The following is a 17,141-nucleotide window of genomic DNA, read 5'->3' as shown; positions in this document are numbered from 1 at the left end:
CCACATCTTAGTAGACCTGACTTGCTATTCACGACCTGAGTTATTCTCTGCTGCCTTGGCATCTTACATCTCCGTGAATTTGGTTGCCACATTTGACTCCAATGTGGTAGGCTACACAAGGGTATTTGAGGCCAGAGTAATTATCAGCTCTAGGTGGGCCTAACTATGGTTTATCAGGCATAGCGAATTCTGAAACTTATTGGAAAAAAAACTCAGCAACTCATGAACGTACTTCTTGCACCAAGTGTTATTTTTTTTTTTTTTTTTTAATGTAATTTTTTTTTTTTTTTTTACATTGATGTGCTCTGAACACATCTAAAATATCTTTACAATATGTACACACACTGTAACCAATTTAAAAATTACATTCCAGATTTGATATTAGATGCCTGACAGCCAAATGGGACCTAAATGGGATTGTGACAAACAAAGAAAACTCTTTTAAAGCCATAACATCCTGCAAATTGTGTCTGAGGATCATTTGTGATAGGATACTCAAGCCTTTTTTTTGGGCAGGGAGGGAGCCATCAACAATCATTTAGACCCCATTGGGGATGCTGTTGACGGCTTTAAATATGATTGATCCAACTAATAAACGGTCACCATGGGTTTAGTCAAATTTCGCCATAATGCACTGCTCATTTTTCCGTAGCCCTGTGCGTTTGACCTCTCAAAGCTGTGTTCACAAGGTCTTGATCAGGATTTTGATCTTCTAAAGCTCTTTCCATCAGTGACAAATCCTTCAATTCATTCCTGCTACCAGCTTAGGACTTTTAGCAGTGAGCAGGATTGGATGACTTCCCAGAGGATTTGAGCGGTGCCTGTATCCTGTTTATCCATGCATGTGGTGATTCTAATGCATGTGGGCCTCCGTTAGTGAAGCCTTGTTGGCAGCTCACTCTCTGTATTTTATCTGGCACAACAGATGAGATGTCAGCTGTTTGGGTGGTGCAAGATTATTGGGTAAAAAGTAGGTCCCTGTGTTGGTGATATTTTTTCTAAAACGTTTTGTAACTATTGATGGTCAATTAGAAAGCTTTATTCTGTAATCATAGTGCCCCATTCCTAGTGTTGTTAATGAGCCATTCCCGTTAGGTCTGAGTATATCTGAGCCACTTCTGCATGTTACACAGGTTGGACATGTCTATGATCTCTTCATCTTGATACACCCAGTTCTTTTTTTAAGGTGTAAATCGTTTTCAACTTTTTTTTTTTTACATATTACGTGTAATATGGGTGGATTTTATTGGCTTAGAAACTTCTCTGGAAGTGACAGGGCACTTTGATATCAAATTGCAGCCATGCCACTGCTGCGATCACTGCAACACTCAAACATCTAACAAGAACTCTTCCTGCAGTTGAACCCAGTGATCAACTTATTGAACACATCTATGTCTTGGGGATGGACCAGAACATGATGCATGAAACACGTCATCGTCTGGTGACTCACTCTGGTCTGCAAGCAATTTCTGGAACCATATGAAAATTCACAACCTGAGTAGGCCACAACACTGGGAGCCCATAATATTGGCAGATGTGCTCTCTGCAAATATGGGTAACATAATCTGCAAGCCCAGTGTCGGTGACGAGTCCGTTATTGCCCCGCTGGACTGTATCTCTAACCACATGCACCACACCTAACATTTCCCATGTGGAATACCCTCATCTTCACAACCATACCTGCCTGTTCGAGCTTCCAAATGCACTCTGACAAGCTAACAGTTCTACAGTGCTAAAAAGTGCTACTTGCTGTTATACATATACCAAATAACTTAACTTTATTTGTAGCTATTTGTTGTTCTCTGTATTTTTGAGTCCTTAATGTCCTATTATTATTGTTGGTTGCTTAGAAGTATTCAAGTGAAAGTCAAAGATATTCCTTTAGTTATCTTTGAAGAGATATCCTCCTCAGTGTGTCGGAATGAAGCAGGGTAGGCAGACTGACCTGGGAAATGAAGTGGTGCTACTGTCAGTAGTTCCCAAACTGTGCGCCGCGGCACCCCGGTGCGCCACCAAAACTAGCCAGGGGCGCCACGGTCATAGTTGCTGAGTAGAGTCCATTAGTAATTCCACCGGCTTCTGGAGTGCTTGCCGGGTGTGCTGTGTCTAACGCCCGCTACGTGGTGCACTTGTTGCCTCTTTAAGCGTCTAGTATGAAGTGTTCCTTAAAATATTTTGTTTCATTCTACAAACATAGAGCAGTATCTCAGACATATTATAGTACGAAGGGATGGTGCAAAGTTATGCTATTACAAGCGTGCGTGCAGTACATGGATTCACTTATGGTTACGTGACATTGTTTTTATATTTTCCAACACTTTGCGAAAAGGATGAATATGGCACCTGTACTGACGCTATAAGACACCAAATCACGGAATGGCTAGCCAGAATCTGTAATTAACATAATGCATGTTGTTTTTCAAAACAGTGACATTTTGAAGAAGATCGAAGAATATGGTTTTTAATGAAAAAAAATGTGTTCAGCAGCAATTTACTACAGAATGTGGCAATAAATGCAGTTATTGGCAATATGTTTACATATTGCAGGGGATAGGAATTTGCGTGATTCACTAACTGGACCAAAGGCACCGATGGCACAATTTAAGATCTTTTTAATTTTCTTCTGTGCTTGCGATCTTGGAAAAGTAAAAGCAGCAACATGCTATGGAAAACGTGTTTCAAAACACAGGATTAAATTATGTAATTATTACTCGATGTGAGTGCATTAGATCTAATCAAGTCATGAAAAGAAATATACCCTTCGGAGTACCGGTCACTCTGAAGCTGGTGGGAAATTTTTATTACGTCTTTTAATGAGGAGGTAACACAAAATTACGGGACCCCTGCAGAATATGAAGAGTCCACCTGAACATGGCATATGCTCATTAGTCTTCAACTAAATGGGGGCCCCTGAAGTGCCCCTCACCCCGTGCCGCAGGGGCCTGAATTATGCACAGCTTATTTCTTGCACCAGATACCCTCCTCAAACTGCCCACTATGCCTTGGGTAGGAGTCTGCCTTTAGCAGCTGCTTCATATCAAACGAAAGCTATGTGCCTTCAGGGGTGTGGAATTTATTAAAATATCTACTTGTCCAGTGGACAGGTTGCTTCTCAAATCTACTTGTCCTGTAAAAAGATCTACTTGTCCCTTTGGTGCCATGTAGTGTGGCGACAAATTATGGCAGCAATCTCATTATGTAAGTGCTCTGATAATAGCCTCTCTGATTATGCCAGGGCTACTACCATAGTAGGGCTTAAATACTTGCAGTTTCAATCCCTACTGTAACAATTTCCTTATTTTGCCACCTTTCTGCAGATCTGCATACTGGGGCTGGAGGAAGCAGTAAGCAATAGTTCTAGGGCTGGAATGCCTTTGAGTCTGCAAACCTACTAACCTGCATGTTTTAAAGATTTTTACCAGCTTCTCTCTAATATTTTCCCATAATAAGAAAGGTTGGACATTTACTCCTGACAATGGCAGAATTAGAACTTCTTCCAGGGTTGGGAAGAAAGTGGCTGGAGGGAAAAGGAACTTGCAAATGCTCAATAGATTTTTACATGAGCAAATCTACACATCGTATTTACCCATGCTAAAATACAGTTCACAAATATTTTATAGGGTACAACATATACCATGGGTGCACTTTTGTGACTTTCTTTAAGAATTTGGGGCCACATGTAGGTAGGTTCAGATTTGCGACCTGCAAATTGCGAGTCGCCAATCCGAATGTAGGATGGTGTCCCTGACACCATCTGTGATTCGCAAGGGCTTCGCAAATGCCCACCTCATGAATAATCATGAGGTGGGTCGCAATTTGCGACCCCCTCGCGAATGGCGGCCCTCACAGGGATGGTGGCCTGCTGGAGACCGCAGACCACCATGTCTGTGACTGCTTTTCAATAAAGCAGTTTTTTTTTTTGTAATGCAGCCCGTTTTCCGTAAAGGAAAACGAGATGCATAACAAAAATGAAAAATGAAACGTTTTCGTTTCATTTTTTCAGAGCAGACAGTGGTCCACAGGACCACTGCCTGCTCTGAAAAAATGTTTACAGTGACATTCACAATGGGGAAGGGGTCCCATGTGGATCCCTTCCCTTTTGCGAAAGTGTTAGCACCCATTTGAAATGGGTGCAAACTGCGATTGGTTTGCGCCCGCGGTCACAAAACAATCCTACATTGCACTGCGAGTCGCAATTAGGAAGGGAACACCCCTTACTAATTGCGAGTCGCAAACCCGTTTTGCGATTCGGGAACCAGGTTACCGAATCGCAAAACTGGGTTTGTGCATCGCAGTGTGCTTTTTGCATGTCGCAAACAGCGAAAGTCGCTGTTTGCGACATGCAAAAAGCTACCTACATGTGGGTCTTGGTCCCTAATTAGGTCTGGTGTTAACAAAGACATTTTGTTTTTATTAAACTTCTATTTCTCTCTCTTTCGGCTGGCTTTACTGTGAGTGATCGCATTCTTCTCTTCCACAAGGAGCATATTGCCACACAAAGTAGTTTTGTTCAGTGTCAGGAACTACAGTGGCAATCAGTGACGTAACTAAACTGGAGGGTGCCCCTTTGTAAAGAACATGGAGGAGCCCCCTCTCCAGACTCACTCAGGGCAGGTGCTGTGCTGAAGGGGCCCCCTGGAGGGCGGCTGCGGGGCCTTTGTTATGCCGCTGGTGTGCTTTTAGAGAGTTCAAAAACTTTTTTGGGGGGGGTTTGCCAGTGTTTGTTACAATGTTGAGGGCCTGGTAGTTCCCACAACAATAAAGTGTTACAAAAGCCATGTCAAAACAAGACACGCATTGATGAAACTAAAAGACGTATAAAAATATGTCAGATCAGTTGGCTTTGTCAGTGTTTGTTTATTTTCATGCTTCCCATAATCGTGTTGAAAATGGTTACACTGATTTTCCATTAGAAATATTTTTGGGAAATACTAGCATGCATCAACACATTTTACTAAATGACACTTCATTTGCATATAATCAGAGAGCATTCTGGGAGCATTAAACTTAGCCTCATAGCCTAAACTTTTCAAACATGTGTATACACGTTTTTTTTTTTTTGTACTGGAACCAACGTCAGTAGTGAAGTGTGACCTTAAAACATTTATTTACAGCACTCACCCTATAATGAAGACTTTCAAATAATGAACCATAAATACAAGTTCGAACAGCATTATCTTTTGGAAACACATTAACTCAACTGCAGAGAGTTCCACTCTCTGTAATCAGGCAGCCAAAGGGTTTGTGCTGCAGGGGGTTGGGCCTACTTGTCCCAAGGACAAAGTAAACATAAAAACTTGTAGCCCTTGACCCCAAACAGGATGTCCCGGGCGTCGGGCGATAGGAATTCCACATCCCTGGCCTTCCACAACAATTGCATAGAGGCGTGCAGCCGTTGTAAATGGGCTGTGCAAAGTATCAGTACCCATTGCAAAGCTTCCGTCTGAGGCTAGCTCCGGGGACTGTAAATGAGGGAAGCTGAGATGTTGTTTCCTATTGTAACCCATCAATACATCTGATGGGCTTACCTGAGCTAAAGCACCCCAGATACCCTGTGTAATCTGAGACACGTAAATAAGTGAAACTCCTCAGTTGGTTGCCATTGCTTCACACCACCATGCCCATATGTAGTCCGATTTTAACATGCATACATCCTCTATTGAGTACACATTTTTAAACTAATGCACGGATTCAATACTTTCTGTTCAGTTATTTTGTAGTGGATGACCATTTGGCAGAACTGTGCAGTGTCCACATTCACTGGAAAATATATATATATGGCTTTAAGGCGTAGCCATCTCCATATGTATTGATGTACCCTTTATTTTGAAGATTTGCCATGGAATGGACTTCAATACCACCCAGAGTTTAACCCGCTCATCACAGGCTATTGGAAATCATTCTGATTTCTATTAAGTACTTACACTGGAGTGCATGATGGGGTTAGTTTACATCTAAAAAGTACCTTTAATCATCACATCATATTCAGTTTATCTCCCATGTGTATTATATGCAAAAGAAAATGTAATTTGCTACTGCTCCACCACTACCCTAGTGAAGAACATGGGTGCACGCAGCTTATGCGAACAGAATTTATGAAAACCTTTGGCACTGTTATGCCTGGCTTTTATAAATTGCTTGTGCCAATTTACAATTGCTTATGCTTTCTGGGTTATAATTAATGGTGCTGCGTTATAAGTTTTCATATTAATGGTGTTCTGAACCTTGTATCTAAATACCCATAATCTGGAATTTTGAAATCCCAGCAGTGATACTAGGTATATCCTTCCTTCCACTCTTCTAGGTAGCTATGCAAATGCCCTCTTAAGAGTTGTAGAATTCTTAACAAGTTAGGTCATATGTAGCAGTCATACTGGAATAGTCACCTGAATTTGCTAACGGACTTCAATTTAGTAGAATATGGTGGATGTTTCTTACATTTCAGTTTGACTGCATTAATTATCCAAAGGTCCTTTGGCTCGCTGGAAAGGGAGTAAAGTCCAGTATTTTTATCTCTCAACTTGTGTTATCACTTTAGTCCTAGCATGGGACCAGATTCCATTTGCAAAACAGATTCATGAAATCCATTTTTTGTCCGACACTGCTGATCATTGGATATGAACTGATCGCCCATTTGTTTACAGAAGTAATGTGTGGTAAGAGCTCATAACCCAGTGGTTCTCAAACTCTGCGCTGCAGCAACTCCGTGCCGCTGGCTGGTTTTGGCTGGATGTTGCCAGCTCGAGGCTGAGAGCGTGTGAACAGGAAACAGATGCAGTGACTGCGTGGCCCGTGGGCGCACAAATATTGTGAAAAGAGAGAGCAGACGCATCCTTGTATTGCACGCACTATTCTCCATACCTTCATCCCAATTATTATCAAGGATTAAAATAGAAGTACTCCCAAGGCTGGGTTTACAACGCCCACCTCCTAACATCTCCCCTCCCCCACACCGCACCGCACCACCAAACAAAGTCATGTAATGGGGAGCCGTGGCCAACATCCAATTGTCAAGGGAGCCGCAGGTCAAAAAAGTTTGGGAACCACTGGTCTAGGCTTTTGGTCAACAACTCCCTCCTTTGCCCCAGTTTCCTTCTATCCATGGCTTCTTTCGTGAAGCCAGTGTTTCTGCTTTTGCTTGAGGGAGAGAATTTGGCTAGTCACTCGGTGATGTTTCCTTAGGCTGATTGGTATGATGCCATGTGTGATTTTGGAGAGCATGGAATTTTATTCTGCACTTTACCTTTATCCTCCGCAGGTCCTTGAGGAGAGGAGGGTTCCTCAGTGTGTGAGGCTAAAGTTAATTTCCTGTTATTTTGAAGTAGGGATTTCAATTGCTGGATTTGGGTTAAATCATATGCCGCTTGCTTAAAGGTACTGAAGTGCTGAACGGATGGACCTGTGTCAGATTGTAACTATAATCACTTATTTTGTTAGCGTTCCCTGTAGATTTGTTGTATAAATATGTATTTCATGTGCGTATCCAGAAAACTTGGCCAAGATCGAGCCAGCATGGAACTGATTCGGACAACTCTGGAGTATTACCTGGAGATATCCATAGATAGGACTGACTCAAATCTAGGCAGCTTGGAAAACCTGACAGATTACATTTGGAATTCATGCAGTTGAGAGACCCTTAGCTGTGAGACTTCTGGGAAATCTGTGAATAAACGGGCACAATTGTAGTGTCAATCGAAAGACTTTAATTTTAGTTTTGCCAAAACCACCACCTAGCACTCCCCACCAATCCCCCCCCCCCCCCCCCAAAAAAAAGGCTGCCCAACCCAAGAATACACTAACTATCAAACAAATACCCTCCTATTTTTGGTCTTTCTATCGAGTGCACACTGGTTGCAGCTTCGTATATTTGACGCTTAATGTATTTTCTAGTAGGTCTCTGACCAAATCAAACGAGATGGACTGCTGGAGGAAGGGTAGGACAGAACAAGCCATGCCATTAGATCAACACAAGGGAATTCTGTATTTGTCTTTCTGTCAGACGATGGGAGCGGCACATTAAGAATCCTTCCAGGTGAGGGTCTCTTCCAGTCACTCTCCTGACTTGGAAACGCTGTCTTTCAGAAGGCGGTATCCTGGAATCGGTTTGTACTGCAGCGAAAGCCTCTGGCTGTCTGAGAGCTTCGGTGTGCGCGCGCAGCCCACGAATGAATCAAGTGAGGTGGCTATGCAGAGGACGTATACAGAGAAACGTTTTTTTTATTTATGTATTTAAACAATGCGCCTTGGTTCTATTCACCTGGCAGTATGAGTCCCCACTGGCGGCATCAAAGCACTCATGCCTTAACAAGCTCGTTAAATGGAGAGTATATAAAGGAGCTCTTTCATTGCTCTTCCAGGTTACCCCGGTGCCCTACCCTTTTGTTGAACTGGCTATCGGAATTTGGCGCCATTCCACTAATCTGTGCTGCCCCGCCTCCACAGCAACAGTAGTCCTACAGCACATGTACTCCGAGCCGGCTGAGTGCGAGCAGCAAGGGTGTAGGAGACACTACAATTCTGGGGGAAACACGCAGCCTTGGGGAGAGCCGAGCCAGGGGTCTGGATTGGCCCGAAAAGCCAAAGCACGAGCACGAGTGATGTAAATCCGACAACGTCATGATAAAAATTATGATAAAGGCTTTAAAATGGGGAATAAAAAGTCAACATTTACAAGTGTCTCAAGTGCATACTGCTACAGCACTGAATAGAGTGGCATTCATTAAAGTTTTTTTTTCTTTTTTTTTTTTTCTTCAGTACATGAAATATTCAAGAACACATAAGCTCATGCCCTGACGACCTGCCGCGAGTTACCCAAAAGGCAAGCTTGTCACATTCTTTGTTTATGCAGCGTATATTCCTATTAGATGGAAACCAAGATTCTTCTAGTTTAACCATAGAGAAGTTAGGTTTTTGGAGCGCAAATCCTATACTGAATTATTTCGATGTGCTCTCAAACTGAATGGCTAAGAAAAATGAGGTAGTGGAGATAAGGGATGGGCCTCCGGTCACACAGTTCAGTCAAATGGAGAAGCTGGGATTTGAATCTAGGATAGGAAGTTGCACAGTTCAGAGACTGTAGGGTTACATCTTTATTTATTCTGTTTGAACGCAAAGCACTGGCCTTTGGTATTAGTTGTTGAATTATACTAAATGTAGTCCAATAAATACAATACTCACACCATAAATCAAACTGGCACTATGAATATATGCACATGTATGTAGTCATAAGATTTAAAGGTTTGATTTTTCTGTTATGAATTCTTTCACAGACATGAACAATAACAAAAAATGGGATAAAACATACCCGTCTGAAATCGTGCTGCATTTCGCAGACATAGTTTTGAAGATCTGTAAACTAAGGACCAAGTCCGGGGGGGGGGGCGGCTCAGAGACCTATTTGTTTTTAGGGGTTGTCCTTACAGCCTCCTGTATATGATGTGTGAATGGGTCAGGGGTCCCCCCCTTTCTTAAGGACAAATTGATCATCTGACCGTACCCTCTTCGAAGGTTTGGCAATGCCACTGATTTCAACCCCTGTTCTCCTGTGACCTCTTTGTTTTGAAGTCATGTCTGAGCCAGCGCATATGCTGTCACTTGCGAGTAGCTTGTAAATTGGTGGTGGGGTGGGGGGGGGGTTGGGGGGGGGGGGGGGGGGGGCTCCAATGTTAGAATAACAAGGGGTGTCGGACATCCGGCCTATAGGACCTAGTGGAGAATCAATATGAGGCGTCACAGTTTGAGTTGAGATGGACAAGCGGAGCGTTATGGCTCCTGGTGCAATTAAGGCGAAAGTCGCTGCGTGTCCGCTTCGATTGCTTTGACAGATCTTCGTCTTAGTTGATGTTTGAGAGTGGACCGTGGGTTTGTCTTAGCTACACCGGTAAATGCGTATTTCTTTATTAAATTAAAAAAACTGGCCCTGCAGGGCTGCTTTCTGTTTGAAGTGAGGTGCTTTTACTGAGCTGTATGTTCAGTCCCTTGAGCCAGGATACCTGTAGGTCAGTCGCTCATGATTGAAATGAAGTAAAGGAGCGGCTTTGGGGCGGGGTGATCATATTCCCGGAATACCAGAGACTGTTGCTAGTGAAGTTTGAGGCGAGCTTCCAAAGACGTGTAAACGGTGATGCCGAAGGTAAAAGTTAGGATGACATGGCGCCCCGATTTGCCGAGACAGCCCCTATGTTTTACCAGCTGTCCCGGTGTTTCACCAGCTGTCCCGACAGATTTCGGGAAATGTAGCCAATGTCCCGGTTTTTAGAGAGGATCGCCTGAAAACGGTGGAGGGTGATTTTTATTTGTTTTTCAAAGAATAGATAGTTAGCAGGTGCCATCAGAAAGAAACATAATAGACAGTATACAGGCTTTTAAAAATGCATTTTACTTATGTTCTTAATGCCTCTTCTGTGAGTCTTTGCTGATGAGCGCTGTCATTCTGTGCTCTCGGTTGAAGTAAAATTGTAGTCCTTCTACTTTAGTGAAATGTCCAGGTTTTTGCCTTTAAAATTCTGGTCACCCTAGTTAAAGCTGATTATAACTGATAGAGCTGCATCTTGGCTTAAGTACGAGATCAGGCTTGCTACATAGAGGCTTGAGGTGCATTGATAAAGGTGAGCGGGGCAAGGATTCCTCACGCTGAGCTGAGAGGTGTCCTAATGCGCCAATATTGAGGAATGCAGGTGGAGCTGCGCTCAGTGCGACTTCGGCAGCAGCATGGCGCGCCGCAGGTCATGCTTTGGTTCCACGCACTACCTTAAGTGGGATGGTTTTAAGAGATGTTGCGCATGCGCAGTCCCCGGGTAAGGCTGGTTTTACTTTTATGTTCATGGATAATATCTGCTATAATCGACCGAGTCTCTGTTTTCACAGGCTGGTTCTTGTGATCCATTGTGGTGATTGCAACATACTGAATGTGTACTTTACCTTGCTTCTTCAAGGTCAACTGGCCTTTCCGCTATCCCCCATGTTTGTATTAGAGGCGCTGAATGTCTGCACGTCCTTGGGGGCTGGGGGTGCATTGTCATTGTGAGGGGTTGGGATGGGTTTGCATACTCGAAGGGCACTGCGCTACAGGGCCTCTCGGACGCGCCTCCTGTCCGCAAAGCCCAGGTTATGTTTGAACTCTCCGACCAGATTGCACGGAAGGTAATCCGAGGACGCACCAGGGTACTGATGAGGTTAACACAAATGACATTGTTGCCAAGCTGCACCCTGATCTACATGTCACTTTCTGCCAGCCAATATGAGTTTCAGATTTTTATCTCTGCTCGAATCTACAAATACCAAAAAACTTTGGCAGTTGCTTATAAAGCCAAGACTTGTGGCCTAATGCGGATAATAAGCATAGCATGGGGGCACCAGGCAGGAATGGAAAGGGCTTGTGTAAAACCTGGTTAGCAGAAAACAGTTACTGTGGCCCATGAACGCCTCCCCAACGGTCCCAGCGGGCTCAGGTCTTTTAGGAGACTGCATGGATAATATTTTGAAGGCCTGCTCTTCCTTTAATGCCGTCTGCTGGGCGGGCGTGCCCGTACTCCTGATCCCTCTGCTTGTCCTTTCATTCAACCCTTGATGCTCCATCACGGGACTGACCGGTGTAAACGCCTCTTTTGTAGTGTATGAGTTTACCGGCTGTTCTGTGCATCCCAGCCTCATGACCTCTGCCAAGAGACCTCCAGTTGGACCTTTGCAGACCACATGTTTAACCCCCCACTTATAATACGGAGTAAAACCCGCAGCTGGAAGTGGTAATTCGAGTCCTCTTTCCGCCCCTTGTCCTGGGCGGGGATTGGTTTCTAAGTCACCTTATTTTCAAGCAAAGAAAAACAACATTTGATAACATTACACTTGAGGCATCTTCACATACATTATATTTCATTCTTTACCGATGTTGGGTGTGGATAGGGCCCACAAGACTGAAAGCTTCAGTGGGTCATAACATCTTTCCCTTCCATCAGCAGTGTAAATAAATAGCATATTTCCTTGTAGGTACCCGCATGTTTGCGTTATGCCTTGTCATTTTTCATACGTATTTGTTGAAGGAGTTTAACCAAAATTAAAACGTTAAGGTATTACGCCCACTCAGTGTGACAAAGTCACAATGAAGAGCCTAAATGTTTAACTGTGCAACGTCAATGCAGCATATACAGTTTGTGGTAGTAAAGTGTTATTTTTTCATGTCTGTTTCACTTTACTGTGGGCATAAAATTAAACTTGAGTTTTGCACTGTGGTAATGAATGTGTGGATATTCTTTCATTACTCCTTTGCTCCTTATAACATGTTATTAGGCCTCATGTATTTTCACTGCCACCACACAAGCACGTTAGGCACAAACAACGTGATGGGAAGAATGCCTGCAAATATTCTAAACTACTGGCAATCACTGTGGGTACCATTCAAGCCTATCCCTTTTTTGCCCACTGTACTACCCTAGACAAGTTATGGCATATTAGACTTATGCAAATCAGTATTGACCCTCCTCATGGGAAAAATTCATCCTGAACTGCCAGTGAAGCCCCCTCTAGAAGGGAACACAAGTAACTGCAGGCCAGTTTCAGCCTTGTTAGGGCTTGTCTGTGAGGTGTAACTTGGATCCTGTGGCACAGGCAGAATTGCGGAAGCATAGGAAAATACAGAATTCCCTCAAACTTTCAATCAGTACTTTTACTGCCATGGCATTTTACTGTGGCAAAAATGCCCCTATTCAAGAAGTTGTCACTAATCCGTCCACGAGGACTGTTTCTTTCTTTGCCAGCACTGTCTGAAAGGGCATTCCAGCGTGCTCTACGCATTCAGTGCCATAGACATGAGAGCGACATCTAGCCGCAGATTCCTTACTATAGAATCCTTCCTGGCGAACCCGGATCCAGAAATTTGTTTTCCATAACACGTCTGTGCGTCGGAAGAGGGCATTGTACGACTCTGTATCAACGTCGTCCAACAGATATGATGTTAGTGGAGTCCATATAACCCCCTTGCTAACGCGCCAACGTCAGTTCCTTCTTTCCCGCACTTGCAGCGTGGATCCGGTAATGATTAGTCAGGCTGTTTGTGGCCTACCTCGACTTTTTCTTTGTTGGAACACAGTGCTTTTTACATGTCTTTGGGATTTGAACCCTGGGGGTCCTGTGGACGACAAACTTTGACTACCGACCCCCACTCGATTAGTATGTGGTTGCCTGATCAAGGACCATGACACAGAATAGTGTGACTCCTGTCATCAACTTCGACCAAAAGCTCTACAGTAGTGCTGTATGAAGCGTCTTGTGGCGCAGATGTTAGAGCTGTCCCGGTCTGGCTGTCGACCAGGGTCGTTTTGTCATACTGACGTCAGTTTGTGGGCCCCTTCAAGGAGCCGTTCTCGTGGACGCCATTCTCCATAGATGCCAAGAGGTAAGTCTTGACTCATGCGGTCGAAGTCACAAAAGTTAGTGACTTCACCGCATACTGCCTCCCACCGTTCCTCAGTTAAGTCGAGGTCAGAGTCTTCCCCGCGTCTCCTTTCCTCTCCAGGGCGACTCTAAACTATTTGCATGAATACTACACTTCCCTTCATGCTGTCTTTTATGAATCACCTTCCTCCTGTGGGTTCCAAGGAGGTGTGAATTGCCTTTACTGTGTCCACACTGGTGGGTTGGCCCTCCGCTTCAGTTAGGCCTTCAGTGTCAATTGACAAAGCCATTCCACAGCCCTTTAGGGTTTCCATCTTTGGCACCGTATCCGATCAGCAAAGTCCAGTGACTTTGCCGGCGCCGCCCATCGAAGTCGAATCCCTCCCTCTCTCTGTCTGAAGTCAAAATCAACGTTGAGGAATTGCCTTCTCAAAGCTGGTCGATGTTGAGTAAAGCCCCAGTCATGCTGGTTATCTCGGATCATCCTCCACGTTCCCCTCATGTTTATCCTTCTGAGTGACATGGAGACGTGGTAGAGGAGTCAGATATTTATCAGCCTCATAGAGGGGGCAGCTGGCTAGCTGACCTAGCTGTGGCTAGTGGCTTGGATTCTTCTCCAGCCTGAGGCCTACTTTCTCCCCTTGGACTTGCTACAGAGGCAAGCTTCTCTTTTGCAGACATGCTGAGAAGGGTTTCTGTAGTGTTGGATCTGAAATTTCCGTCAGTGGAATTAACTTCAGATCCCCTAATTGATGTCCTCCATCATGGGCAAACGGGTTGAACCAGTGCTTTCTTACAGTGAAGCCCTTCAAGATATTTTGTTAGGTGCTTGGATTAAGCCTGATACAGGGCCCCCTGTTGATCGCGCTATATCCCACAGGCACCGGCCTGCCCCTGGTAAACAGCGTGTGTCATAAGATATCTTTTTCATCAAAGTTTAGTTGCACAGGCTGCTTTGGCCTCCCATGATATTCAGTCTCTCCCACATGTCCCATCTGATAGAGAGTCCAGGAGACTAGACGTCTTTGGCAGGCTTATTTTTTCCTCCACAAGTTCTGCTCTGTGCTCTGTAAATACAACTTGTGTTCTTGGACTTTTCTCACTTTCTTTATGGGACTCATTGGCAAACATCTTGCCTGTAGTTCAGGAGGATATCAGGAGAACTCTTTCCCCTATCATTCAAGATGGCTAGCAAGCGGCTAAACTAATCATTGACTGTGGTATGGCTACAACTGACTGTCTGTCTAGATATAGATTCTTCAGTTGCTGTGCCTGTTTAATTAACTCAGGATTTTCAGAGCTGGTCCATGCCCCATTGATTGACCTGCTGTTTGATGGTGCCCATTTATTTGGTGTACAGGCAAACTCGTCTGTAAGGTGTTTTTGTGACAGTAGGGATGGAACAGCAAATTAGCCTGGTTAATATCTACCTTTTGGCCTAGTTGATAACACCTGTACTGATTAGTAAGGTGTTATTTGTCTTTACTTATTCCACGGAAGAGCCATGCTTCAGCAGGGCCATGAGGCTTTTTGAGTTGTTTATCTGTTCAGCCTATTGGTGGCATCCGGCGAGTGTTCCTGCTTTCGGCAGGTGTTATTTTTCCTTAAACTGTTAATGGGGTGTATAGTACCCTGGAACCATATGGGGCTTTTCATTCCTTATGTTTCAAGGATACTTTCGTTATCATTACTTGCCGTAAAGTGATAGCTTTCCACTTAGGTTGTCAGTGACAGCTTCTTAGAGGGTCATTACTTTGTAATACACCTGATATAAAGATATTGTTTACTTTACTATGAAGAACAGCTTTTGCTTAAGAGTTGTTACCTACATGGTATATACCATACTCTACGTGGAGTATTTGATAGTATGCCGGTGAGCATTCATATATATATGCACAGTTGGGATTACTTAATTTGGGGGCTATTTCTAACTTGTGAGATTATAGGTTTAGGCTAGTATCCCTCATAGGGAACTTGTAATATAAAAAGCTCCTTGGGAGTGTTAGTGTATTGTTTGATCTATGTTCAAAGACGTTTTCTTTGGGGATTTTACCACACTAACAGTCTATTTACTAAGTCCTTCTTGTACTGTCAAATAAAGTAGCTGTTGGTCTACACTAATTGCGGTGTACGTTCTACTTTTACCTATGATCTGGTGGTAACAGGTTTTCTAGTTTTAGTAGATTGAATACTTTAGAAGCCAGAAAGTAATATCTTGGGGACTTTAAGATTTTCCTTGTTTTGGTCTTAAAGGTTTCATATTAGATAGTTATCACAGTTTGACCTATTTTCTTCACTTTAATATAGACGTTTGTATGGGGTCGACATGTTCTTTGAACATTATTCTTTTCTTTACCGGACTTATGTCCGTTTATCATGGGTCTTCATTGAGACCTATCTCTCAGTAGATTCTGTTCAGTCTTTTGTGTAGAATAGTTAATATTATGGACTCTTTAGGATTTGTTCTGTGCTTTTGCACTTCCATTCAAGACTTCCTTATTTTCAGAAGGGCTTTACCCTCTTCAAGGGTACTTCTTCTCTATGAAGATGTTTATATCTGTTGTGCTTGAGAAGGTTAGATGTTAATACCTCCATCTAGGTACAGCTGTTTTCATCATTACCTGACTCTAGTTGTTGTAGGTTGGGTCACTTGTGGAAGTGTTGTCATAAGACAGAATATACAAAATGGGACAGATTATTTTTATTTCAGAATCTTGTACATTTTCTGTTTTTCGTCATTGACACCCTTTCTAGTTCATCTGTAGATGAGTCTTACTTATTATAAGAGTCACTTACTCACCTTGGTTTCCACCACGCTACCAAGGTCCCTTTTTCAGACTTGCCGTTTTACTAATTAAAAAAACAAAAGAATATATATATACATTGTTGATACTACTTAGGTGTTAGTATGTACTCCGGTCAGTAGGTGTATATATATGTGTGTGTGTATATATATATATAATCTTGAAGATTTCTTTATCATCTATGCTGCTTTTCCTGTGCAAAAGGCTATTTATATGCCAAATGGTTACAGTTGTTGTCTTCAACTTCTTTTTAACGAGGGCAATTGTATGTTTTCTGTGCAAGAGATAGACATTTTATGTGTGTCTTAAAATGTAGGTCTTGTTAGGATATACGTTTACATGGTAAGAATCCTTGCTCAATGGCATGTTATACTACTCTGTGTTCCAGCAGGCTAGAACATGCAGTGTCAGTCTCCATAGAAGAACAAATAGATTTATCTTCCATTTGCTCATTTGACAGTACTGTTGTAGGGTCATGGGTAGTGTTTCTTATCCACGTTTTCTTTGTCTTGATGTCATTGCTGTGGTCATTTCCACAGAATTGATGGGGATGTGTTTGCATCCTATTAAGGAAGCAAGTAGCTTAAATATTCATTTTGTTAGTTTGCCTGTAACACTGATTGGTCATCTTAACATTAATTTTCTTTATTCCATGTTTTTGAATGTATTAGAACTTCTTATCTATGGTTCCTTCCACAGTTTTAGGTTGTGGAATATGTTAAGGCTCACCCACATTATAATGAATGTTCGATCTTTTGGAATTGTTCTAGTCCGGTTTTGTTCTAGTGACAGATTTGTAACGGTTTCATTCATCGGTGATGCTATCACCAAGCTTTCAACATTTTTATGACTTCTTACTGTGGTCCTTTACGCAGTGATTTTTTGTAAAAAGTATGTGATTACTCATAGGTATTTCTATGATTACAGTCTATCTCTCGTTCTAGCCCG

General features: G+C 43.0%; 1 protein-coding gene across 5 annotated transcripts in view; it reads left to right on the top strand.

Annotated features, from left to right (window-relative positions):
- Window positions 1-17,141, top strand: part of RALGPS2 (Ral GEF with PH domain and SH3 binding motif 2) — an 812,647-nt gene that overhangs the window by 59,268 nt on the left and 736,238 nt on the right. Inside the window, exon 3 of one of the 5 annotated variants that reach the window (XM_069231546.1) lies at window positions 8,755-8,818. The exons of the other annotated variants lie outside the window; for them this stretch is intronic. The gene's annotated coding sequence lies outside the window, so the exon portion shown is untranslated. The remainder of the gene's footprint in view (window positions 1-8,754; window positions 8,819-17,141) is intronic. 5 annotated transcript variants of the gene reach the window in all.

This window comes from Pleurodeles waltl, chromosome 4_2, assembly GCF_031143425.1.
Source record: "Pleurodeles waltl isolate 20211129_DDA chromosome 4_2, aPleWal1.hap1.20221129, whole genome shotgun sequence".
Classification (NCBI taxonomy): domain Eukaryota; kingdom Metazoa; phylum Chordata; class Amphibia; order Caudata; family Salamandridae; genus Pleurodeles; species Pleurodeles waltl.
The sequence above is the reverse complement of the archived record's forward strand: the minus strand, read 5'-3'. Positions and strand labels throughout refer to the sequence as shown.